Below are 12,500 nucleotides of genomic sequence, written 5' to 3' on the forward strand. Positions count from 1 at the left end.
TGTGGCCAAAAACCAAAGTAAAACTAAATTGCACTAATATTATGTAAATAAAGGTGTTAACATAAGTTACGAACCCAGTTTCAATGTAGTGAAAAAAACTACAATGTAATATTTTTGTTCATTCATAATTGAATGACATTGTAAAGAAAAGTGAAATTATAGTTAATAATTGCTTAACAATACCTAAGCTCAGCTGGTTCATTAATAAAAAATAAAAAATGAAAGGCCATGTTTACATCAAGCAAAAGTATGAAGAAAACATGTGAATCCAAACAAGGTGGTCACAGAGTAAACAATATCAGCGTTAATCGAGGCAACGTTTTAGAATTGCTGCACTTAATCACAAAGTACGATGCTGTACTTCGTGAACATCTTGTAAGATCTAAAATGGGTAGCAAAATTTCTATTGCTTATATGTCACCAGAAATTCAGCAATTTTGGAAGATAAAGTTCCCCAACATATCAGACAAGACCAAATATTATTTGATTACATTCGACAGCACTCAGACTTTTCTCACAAAGAAATACATAGCGATTGAAAATCAGGAAGTACACATAGCTGTGGTTAATACATAATTTTATTTGAAATAATTAGTAATCCTTTGATTAGAAAACCAGTGTTCTACCATTCTGTTATACCAAATTTTAAATATTAAACAACCTATATGTTAAGACAAACAAATTCTCTTCCAGTAGGATTTAACTTCCTACTTCCTCCGTCATGATTTTTTCAGACTAATCTAAATTTAGAATGTAAAATTTTTTTTGTTAATTTATAAAAAATTTTAAATTATTGAAAAATAATACTGGTTAGGATACAAAGCAGTACATGAAAAAGTACTTTAGTGAGAAATGTATAACTTTATCGAGGTGATTTGTATAGATTAAATGTTACATTGTGTAACAATAAACTTTACAGACCGATTGATTTATAAATCAATCAATTTATAAATTTGTTTTATGTTTATTTTTGTCTTCCTATTAAAACAAAAAATCTTAAGTGAACATCACATGACTTCCTTGCACGCATATTAAATTACATACACATTTTTTTTTTTAATCAATATATTGAAAAAAAATTAAAAAAAAAAAAACAAAAGATGAAGTCAGATTTAAACCGATGTGCCTTCCCCTTGTAAGATTCAAATATTTCATTAATTAAAATTTTATTTGGCTATAACTCTGGAACCGATGAAAGTAAATACCACTTATGGCATATCATTGAAAAGCTCTAAATGAGAGCTTATTATTGCAGTTAAGAAAATACCCAAACTCCAGATTTTTTGTATTTTGGGCTTTTTTAGATACTTTTGGTCCAGTCAATTGCAATCAAAAGGGGTAGTGCACAACTAGATCTTATAACAATCGTAAATCCAAAATTTCAACATCCTATGGCTAATTGTTTTGAGTTATGTATTTTACATACATATGTATGTAAAAACATACAATGTCACGCCAAAACTAATCAAAATGGATCCAGGGATGGTCAAAATGGATATTTCCGTTAGTCTTAAAACTGAAATTTTTTATGATCACAATATTTCCTTTACTTTGTACAAGGAAGTAAAAATGAGATTTCCTTGCATTCCCATTTTAATAAAAGATATTGTATTTTAAATTACAATGATGAAGTTAAAAAATATACAAACATCCTACACGAATTAATTAACCAAAACTGGCTTGTATTGAAAACTGAAAAACAATAAGCTAAACAAAAAAAAGTATATTATAATACAAAAGAAGATTACGGTAAAAATTATAAAATTAAAATTCAACTAGGGTAACCTCTATATATATATATATATATATATATATATATATATATATATATATATATATATATATATATATATATATTTCTACCACTAGATTGCAGTTTACATAGATTTGCATTTTGTAATAATAAAGCAAACTTCAAAACTATATCAATAAAAATGACATTAAAGTTACATATTAATGAAATGTGGGGGGCACCCCCCATTTCTACTTCATATTATTGAAAGCATTTAATATAATGAGTCCTTCTTTCTTTACACTTGTACAATATATAATCCTTAGCTTAATGTCAATAGCTATCTCCCACCCACAGTTTATGAAAATGATCTTTTTTTCATACAAAAATCTTTGTATGGAACTGTGGCGCTTCACAGATCAAACACCATCTTCCTATGTGCGTACACACAAAGGAAGCTGCACACAAGACTGCGAGGGAGAGAGAGAGCACTGTTGCTCTCGCAGTGCTGACCCTGGCATCTGGTAGAAGGTAGTTTTTTTTTTTTTACTTCGCAAGTGTATTCCTTGTTCGTTCCCTTTTCTAGTTTAGTCGATAGAAGGAATATGAAAGCGGTTTAGTTGTTTTTTCAGTAGTTATCAGAAGATGGCGGAAAGCAAGGGCTCTTTGATTGCCAAATCTGTCCAAAAACAAGCTGGAAAGAGAAGTTATTAGTAAAAACTATACGTATTTGTTTCTGTATACATAGAAATTTAAATTAAGCACCGTTGCACTGTAGTTTTTAAGCGAATATTTTAATAAGTTATTATCAAATGATACTAAAAAATATTAGCGGTATTGACATTTTATTATTTATTCGATTAAAGTGAATATGGTTTTTAAGCACAATGTGCTCAAAAACTGTGTACCATATTCTTGAATATGATACAAGTGTAGAAATAAATTATTACCCTGCTTCCAGCTATTCCATTTGATTAATTTTTTTTCAGTTCTGTTATTTTACAGAAAAGTTTAATCCTACCTTGAAAAGACCCAGAAAAACGTTTTCTGGAGCAGTACCCCCACTAATTTTAGCTACAAGCCGCCACTGATAATCGTGTGTGAATATATATATATATATATATATATATATATATATATATATATATATAATTATTAAATTAATAATATTTATTAATGTAAATGAGTAATTAAATAATTTTTATTTTTTAACAAAAATTTTTAACATTTATTAATTTGTTGTTACATTTTTTTATTATAAAAATATTTTAGTGTTTATCATTATTATTAAAAGTATTCATAAAAAAATACTCAAAATATAAAGAACCAAATTTATCTTTTAGTTATGACATTTTTTTAAATTTATTAATATTGAACAAAAAGTGTATGAAAAGTTATCAATAAGCATAATTAAATATTAAAATATGAAAATTCTATTCTGTTCGATTCAAAACAATAAACATAAAATGACGTGATAAAGAATACTATTTTATTTATTTTTATTAAAAAATGTCCATTTTAATATTCAGTCTTCTTTCCTTTGCTCATCAGATAGTGGATTATTTATTATTTTAATTTTTGTGGCATTATTTTTTTTAAAAAATGCATGGCCAATCGGCAAATCTTCCTAATAAATCTATCAATAATTTTATTTTCTTTTTAAATTTGGAATCCAACCTGTAGATTACAACAAAGGATATACGCTAAAACATTTCTTTCTTTAAATAGTTTATTACACTCGATTCATGTATTATTTTTCTAATTTCTTTGGTCGATCCTGCTTTCTTAGTTTAATATCAATCTGAGTGAATGAAAAGTCTTCATCGGTTGTGATTTAACCAGTTTATATAATCATATTTTGTATTTTTATAGTATTTTTATTGGCATTTTCAAAAAAAAAGAAAAATCATCCTTGCGTGTCTCATAAAAATTTGTTTTCTTGTCTAGTACTTCTTACCTCTTTGTATCAGTTCTCTAAATGAACTTAGGTGATCTTCTTTCATGGCTGTATGGCAGAAATTAGAGCCATTAAGATACTGTGAACCTGACCTGAACATTAGTTGTCACTTCCATACTTGTTTCCGGTTGTGATAATGAAGCTTCTTTTTGTTTTTATTCTGTTCCGTACATGTATTGCTGTAGATAATCAAGCTCTTTATTTATGGCAAGTTTTATACAACCGGATTCCTTCTTGCTTATTTTCTTTGCTTATTATTTTCTTGCTTCCTAACTACAATCTGTTCTATCTGTTATGTCCAAATTTCTTGAACTTGATTTCTGGCATGATCTCTCTTCTTGTACTTTGGACAAATTTATATAATTTCAAGCAAAACTTAAGACCAAATGGAAAAATATAAATATGTTGGTATTATTCAAATTAGAATGCAGAATTGACAGCTAAATAAAAAAGGAATATCATTGTTGCTGCATTACCCTTTTAAACTTTACAGCAATAATTGTGGTAATCTCTAGACATCAGTGACTTAATGAAAAACTAAAAGATCTACAGCAGGAAGCAGCTCCATTATATATTGCTTCATCGATATTTTTCTTAAGAGAAAAAATGTTTAACTTACGAAATAAAAAAATTGGAATATCAGATTTAACTGAATAATAAAAATAATTTAATAATAATAGAAAAAAATAAAATAAATAAATTGTTTATCATACAGGCAATTAATTAACTTTACATATAATATGCATAATCATCTTGATAACAATGTGAGTTGCTTGCAACTTTGTTTATAGTTTTTAAGAAATACAAATAAATTCTCAACAACTGAACAACTAAAATCTCTCTGTAGGAATATATTCAATACTCTCCAAGCATCTCGTAGATATGAGTTATAAATCCACCAAAATAGAAAATAGTGTTGATATTGTATACACACTGTAAGGAATTGTGTTCAGTAGAACACAAAATGACATATTAAATGAATAAGCACAATTAAATACAATACAGTATTTGATCAAATTCTAAGTATATCTGTTCCTAACATGAAAAGGCATAAATGTTTCATGCTTTGGTTATTAATTCCTTATTTATAATGATTTGTTTTGCCCCTGCTGCCCCATTTGCACAGAAAGTAACAAAATTTAATGCAGCTGAATTGCAAACCATTAAAAATGCAATAAACTAAACATATAGTTCAATGATACTTGTAATCTGCTACCTCTGTGTAAACGGCAGTTCACTAGTACTTGTACTGAATTTTTTCTAATCGGATTTTCATATTTTTCTTTTATGTTAGTTGCATTTGCTAATGGCACAGAAGAAAATTTTTTTCCGTTGTGCAAAAGGACAATTTTTAAACTAATTTTCAAAGAATCGATGAGCAATATTCTTTCTGTAAAGTTATGTTCATTATGCAGTGAATCCATCACAGCACAAATATTGTTACAAAACACTAAATTATTTTTTTCAGAATATCAATCTTGAAACTCTTCCTGATAATAATGAAAGAAATATATTTCATATCAGTTTGGAGTAGTTTCCAGCCTTTCACAAATTCAAATCCTGAACAAGGTCATAATTCACTTTGAATACAATTGATTCTGCTTCAAAAGTAGGACCTTCTTTTCAAAAATGTTAAACTGTCCAGTTTAAATAAATGCCGTAACAATGATTCCTTTATGAAGATAAAGAGATTATTAGGTAGTTTCTAAAATGGAATTAAGTAGTTACCTCTGTACACACGTTCAAGGTACCTAAAGGAAAACCTGGACCATTCATGGAAATTTGTGGCGTTTAATTGAATTTATAGTTCAGCCTGAAGAAAAATTGCTGAACGTGCATTGTTGTTGATGAATGTTTGGTGTGACCATTAGCCAGCATTAAACCAAAAAAAGTCATTGCAGTTAGGATTTTGATTTTGGAAAATCTTAAGACATACCGTCAACAGCATACGTAACATTATGAAATTATTGTACAGCACATGTCAGTAGCTTTTGTTAAGGATTGGAATCTAAGGTTTTGCCGTGACTACTATCTGATGAACAAAAATAATATCGTAAATCACAAACTTAAATGTTTGCAGTGAACTGAAAGAATTGCAAACGAGGAGAATTATATAATCTTAACAGTCTTTTTGGTACTGTTTATAAAAGTTTTTGATGTCCTTTTTCTGTTTATTTTTGGTGTTTACAGCAAATTTAATTTAGATTGATCCGTCTTATTCTGTGTTATTCATTGTTTATTTTTATTTTTTTCTTGAATATAATATACATCTTTGATTTTAGGATCTTACTGATGAAACAATTGACGATTCAGTTTTAGAAAATATTGAGGATAATATTCAGAATACGAAACATATGATTCTCAAGAAACGTAAAGATAATGTTTTACGTAATTGCCTACGTAAAATATTCAATGAAATCGACAGTGTTAGTAATGATGGATTTAATAACAATAAAACATTAGAATTTGAACACGATATAAAAATTAATAACAATGATGTAAGCGATAGATTAGTGGATAGATTAGTGGATAGATTAGTAGATTAGTGTAATAACAAACAAAATATTAATGACGCTAAGAAATATACGTGTAATCATTGTGAAAAAACATTAAAGTCAAAATATAATCTGATGCATCACAATAATATTCATGTCGGGAAAAAAATTACCATCGTACATTATGTCAAAATTCATTTTATCGAAGCGGTGATTTAAACAGCATTTTTCTGTTCATATCAGTGAAAAAAGATTTAAATGTAACACTTGTGAAAAACTTTTAACAATAACGGTAATTTGAAGAAACACCTTATAATTCATACAGGCGAGAAGAAATTTACGTGTAATATTTGTTTAAAAACTCTTAATAACAGTAGCAATTTGACAAAACATCTTATAATTCATTCTGGGGAGAAAAATACTTTCCATTCACAGTGGTGAGAAAAAATCCTCGTGTAATTTTTGTCAATTGTCTTTTAACCAGAGTTGTCATCCGAAGTAAGTCACATCTTTCTATTCATAATGGACAGTAGAAATTTACGTACGTGTGATTTTTGTCAAAAGTATTTTAATAGAAAAGATAGATTAGAAAAACACGTTACTGTTCATAAAGAAGAAATTTCTATAAAATTATCTTCATAATAGTTTATATTTATATAACTTCTGAGATTTACTAATGGTACACAATATAAAATTTAGATGATGTGTTTGTATAATTTTTTTAAATGTTTGTATAAAGTTAGTGTATATTTGATGTACAGTATTATTAAATTTTGTCTTTAAGAATTACTTGTTTAGTTTTGTTCAACTCGTTAGTAAGTAACTTGTTCTCGTTACTTATGTACTTTTAAGTAGATAAGTAAATCATATTTTTCATCAAAATGATTAAAAAATGTTTTACTGAAATAATTCATATTCAACAACAAATGGTAGTTTGGTAGTTAATTCTGTTCAAAGGGTATCTGATTATATATAAGGTAAAAAGTAACTTACCTGTTAGCTTCTTATACTAATTTATTTCAAAGATGTAATCCACCAGTTTTATTGCATTAAGTTTATTTTTGTTGTGGTTGTAAAAAGAAAATCAAGAACTGTCTGTACAAGGTGCAGTAAAGGATTACATGGGGAGTGTTTTCCTACACATAAATTTAAAGAAAAACATTTACCCAAAATGAAATATTTTATCCAAAAACAAACATGGATTGAAAACATTCATTAGTGAATTTTTTGTATTTTATTTGTTTGGTTTCCGTAGCGGCGAGGAATGCTCTGCCAGCCGCCGTCAGGCCCTCACTGACGGCAGTGCGCGGCTGTTAGTTTAGGGGGATTAGGTTACATGCTAACCTCACTCCCTTAGGTTAGGATTTAAAGCCGCTAGTGTTTAGGTCAAGTTCGTTAAAATATAATTTTAGTTATAGGTCAAGTTCGATAAATTATAATTTAAGTTAAGTAAGGGGGAGGGGTTTTAGTCGGTGCGAGCCTGAAACTGCCGTCTTGTACGGGCAAGCGGCGGGGCTGGTAGAGCTTTCCCCTCCTCTTACGCAAAATAAACAAACAAAAAATCTAGGTGTAGGAATGGGAGAAAGGTTTAAATCAGTGAGAGCACTACCCTGCATATAAATAAATATATACCTCTTTGAAATGTATAAGATGAAATATATATATATATATATAGATGAATATATATATATATATATATATATATATATATATATATTTACTTATATATATATATATTTACTTATATATATATCCTTTGCCTGGGCTGTTCAGAAAGTTCTGAACCAAACACAGATGTGGTGCAAGTATGACCAAATTACTATTTGTCAAGTATGATTCTTTAAATGGTATGCTATGAAATATCAGATGCATACGTTTTTTTCACAGTTGTATAGCACTAGAATAAAACAAACAAGATTGATATTTTTTTGGAATATGGATAAAATTTATTAAATTTGAACGGTTAAAAAGGGTAACTCAGACAGACATAAAAAAGTATTAAATTCACTTAAAGAATTCTTACTTTTCAATTTTTTCAATTAAAAAAGTGAGCTGCTGAATTTAAATGTGGTTGTAGATCAATTTAAGATGATAAAAGCTCAGCGCATCCAAAACTTGCTAAGACTGACGAAATCTTCAAATAATCCACAATGTTGTATTAAATGATCACCGACTCACGACGGTGTCCGCTACAATTATGCACATGAGCTAGTTGACATCGCAAACATTTCAATAGATGTGTCCACTACACCTATAAACATTTTAGGTGTGAAAAACTTTCTGCTCTATGGGTGCTGCACAGCTGACCGTAAACTTCTCAAGGCTATTATAAATTTATTTAAATATAGTTCCCCTGAGTTTCTTGTTCTATTACAGTACATGAAACACAGATTCACCGTTACATGTCAGAGGCCAAAGAATGGTGGTTGTGTGAAATTGTGCCAAAGAAAGAGAAAATGTTTCGAAATACAAAAAAAAAAAAAATCAAGGCTAAGCATTTTTTCTGTTATTTAAAAAACATTAAGCAGGGAAATAGTTATTTCAGTAGTTTTCAACAGTTGAAACTCAATAGAATTTCAACCGCGCTGATTATTATCGATACATGTATTTCAAGAATTTGTGAATCTATTACCGGTCCTTTTTTCCAGAAAAATTAATCTTTAATTTTGTAAATTAAATACTGTTAGTTTCTTTTACAAAATAATAAGAGATTTTGAGGTTACTGATAAATCTTCTACTAATGAAAAATGTATCGATTAAATTTGTTGTTTATGACTAAGTATTGAGAAAGGAATTCCATCAGTAGCAACTGAATCTTTAATTTTTATGTGCAAAGTCTGTGTTTTAATTTCTTGTATATCGACCTTAAAATAATAGTAATACAATAATTTGGGTCCCAGAAAAATGTAATCGATTTTTTTTTGCCATTTTATAAAAGAATAATTTACACGTGTAGGATTCCTCTAGTCGAGTAGAGACCAAAAGACAAGCCAAGTCTTAATAGTTCTACATTCACAAAGCTAATTAGCAGATCTCACATTTTAATATTTGTACTTAGAATCCCAACTCGATACTAGAATATTGATTTTTCCAGTATTAGAATACAGATTCAGTATTCTACAAACAATGTCCTAAATATTGTTTAAGTTTTTCCTTTATTTTTAACTACGGGTCAGCCAGAATTCCTCCTCTCCCTTTTCTTGTTGTTTCCTGAAATATAAGTCTACATTTATTTTCCCTCAGTTCCTGCGGGCCTGGGAAAAAAATTTATGCAAAAAAGTGTAATAAAAGAATCGGTAAGTTACAGATTAGCGTATTAAGGATTTACTGATCCTTAAAATTCTGAAAATTTTACTTTATTTAAATTAAAATACCTGCCGTACAAAAATATTGTTAAATTAAAAGAAAATACATGTATAAATATGGATGCAAATTCATGTTTCTGGATTAGACCACCACCTAACATCATGCATTATTTTACGTTAATCATAGAATATTATTACTTCACATCAGTCAATATTATTTCCTTAAAATGTAGCATCAGTGTTATTTGAAGACAAAAGCTGGTTAAGCTTCTGTCACTTTCACTTTAGAAAAAACTGTTGAATTTTTATTTTTAACATCGTATTCCTAGCATTTAAAAAAAATACTACCTAGAAATATGAACCAAGAATTTCGCTCTTTTAAACTCACCAATTTGTGAGGTTATGTTTGTATTCATATTAAATGTGATCACCGCAAAAGTACCTCTATTTTTATGTATATATATTCTTACATAAAATTAAACTTTTTTATATACCGAGATAAACACGTTGATGCATGCAATCGGTCAATTACAACTTCATATGTAACACTACATAATTTCAAATTAAACTAACATTACAGAAAACCCACCAGGTTGGTCTAGTGGTGAACACATCTTCCCAAATAAGTTGATTTAGAAGTCCAGAAGTTGATTTAGATTTAGTTGAAGTTGATTTAGAGAGTTCCAGCGTTCAAATCCTAGTAAAGGCAGTTACTTTTGTATATATTTGAATACTAGATCATGGATACTGGTGTTCTTTGGTGGTTGGATTTCAAGCCGCACATCTAAGGAATGGTTGAACTGAGACTGTACAAGATTACACTTCGCTTAAACACACATATCACCCTCTGAAGTAATGCCTAAACAGGAATAAGAAAGAACATTACAGAAAAAAATGAATTTTTTTCCTTCATTAAATTTTATTGCTTTCCATAAATAAAATCATTTATTTTCATGGTTAGGTACATTTAATTATGAATATGAAGATGTGACTATCCACTACAAAAATAAAACAAAAAGGCATTTCTTCAATGAATTTTATTAGTTAAGTATGAAATTACTGAATTCAAAAAAAAATTTTATGTTTTTTAAAAATAAAATACAGAAATGATAATTTAGATTCACCTACTTCAATGCAACACCTTATTGATTGGAATGTCATTTCATATTCAGTCATCAACATCAAATGTTATGTTAAAATCTTATTGGTCGCCTGAGGTTTATTAATCTGTCATTTTTAATATAGATTAGTAAGAATGAAATTTTTTCAAATGGCTGAGAAAAAAATGTTAGACTAACTTAGTCTGTATTTCAAGTTAACATTAATTTTAATATAATTTTTAGAAATAAAACTGATAGCATTACTAATCAATCATGTTATCGGTTGAAGTATATTTGCTTAATCATTTATAAAAGATGTTTGAGTAATTTTAGTCGTTATGATTATTTCAATTTTTGAATACGGTAATTATTGTTAACACTCTGTATTAAGATTCTGTATGCCGTCCTCCCTAGTCTTAACTAATCATTATTCTGCTGTCACATCTCTTGAGCTTGCAATCTGTTGAACTCAATGTCAAGGTTTCACTTTAGAAAAACACCACTGAAATACATGTGGATCTCAAATTAATCGATTCTTCTTTCAACATAGAATTCTCTTATTCAGAGGACTTGTTTCATTATAACTTGTTTCTGGCATTATTCTTTTATTTATCTCTCTTTTCATTCTGTCTAATATCAGGCCCGATTAGATCTGTTTCATTCTCAATATGTAAGGTTCTACTGAAGCAAGGATAAAGTTTTTTATTTAGGTTTATTTTCACCTTTATTTTTGCAGCTAAGGTTAAATTTCAGATTTTTGACAAGTAGGCTAAGCTTTGAGTTCTTTTATTTATCTCTCTTTCCATTCCATCTAATATATCAGGACTAATTACATCTTAAATGCCTTAGGTTTAATGGAAGTAAGGATATAGTTTTTATTTAGATTTTTCACCTTTTTTTTCCCATAAGGTTGCAGTTAAGATTTTTTACAAGTAGGTTAGCTTTGGGATTTGTAAACTATACTTTCCACCGGTAAATAACTTTTTTCGATACAATTTTATCACACTGTCTATAAAACTTAAGAAAAGATATACGAATTATGTAGAGCAATATTTTTTCACTAAATAACCTATTTGGAATGGCTCTGAGATTACATTCGAAATTCTGAAATAGTTTCAACAAAAAAAATTTAATCAAAGAATTAAAGTTTTTAGCCAAACTACTAATAACTGTAAATTTAAAGGAAATGAATGAAGGTTTTGTAAATTAAATCTTCATCCCTTCTATCACCGACATTGGTATTAAGGGAATAATCGTCTTTATCATCTTTCCTGGATGCCATTACCTTTTATCAGCCGCTCAATTTTACATTTCTTTATTGAAGTTATAATTATTGTAATATACAAGTATGTATAATTTCTCCCTCTCCATATTTAATCTGGAATCAGGTATGTTTCTTAGTAAAAGTTACATTTGTCTGCTTGACCGGTTAATCAGACTTTCATACTTATTCGGTGTACAATGGATTACAAATATTATAACCGCTACAATTCATGTTTTTAATGTTCAATGGACTCTTACAGCATTTTTCTAGTCAATTGTGTTAGTTTTTTTTTTTATTAAAAATTGTATCAGCTGTGGGATAGATGAGGTGAAATAAAGTGTAAGAACATCATTACTGACTTCTTATTAAAAATTAATCTGTATTAACCGATAGAAAATAAGGCTGGAACTAGCAGTTTATAGAGGCATTGGCAAGACCCCAATTCATATTTCACAGCAAATGGAAACCGATGAATTTCGAGTGCGCATGCAACAAAAAAGAATCCCAATATTATTGTCCATTGTGTCCTTCGCAACCGGCTCTTAATTTAACTCCTTGTATTGATGAAATCTACCGTAAGTACATTTAGGCTGGTTTACATTTAGTTTCAATTTTTTATTGTAATTATTTCCATTTTAATATTTTAT

General features: G+C 28.5%; 1 protein-coding gene across 3 annotated transcripts in view; it reads right to left on the reverse strand.

The window, feature by feature from the left end:
* LOC142321339 (uncharacterized) overlaps positions 1 to 12,500 on the reverse strand; it is a 165,359-nt gene that overhangs the window by 12,532 nt on the left and 140,327 nt on the right. Inside the window, exon 6 of one of the 3 annotated variants that reach the window (XR_012755602.1) lies at positions 10,079 to 10,348. The gene's annotated coding sequence lies outside the window, so the exon portion shown is untranslated. Of the gene's footprint in view, positions 1 to 9,556; positions 10,349 to 12,500 lie in introns of those variants that run through there. The other 2 variants (XR_012755601.1, XR_012755604.1) reach the window with 2 other exon arrangements.

The sequence above is a fragment of the Lycorma delicatula genome, chromosome 3 (genome assembly GCF_047948215.1).
Source record: "Lycorma delicatula isolate Av1 chromosome 3, ASM4794821v1, whole genome shotgun sequence".
Lineage (NCBI taxonomy): Eukaryota > Metazoa > Arthropoda > Insecta > Hemiptera > Fulgoridae > Lycorma > Lycorma delicatula.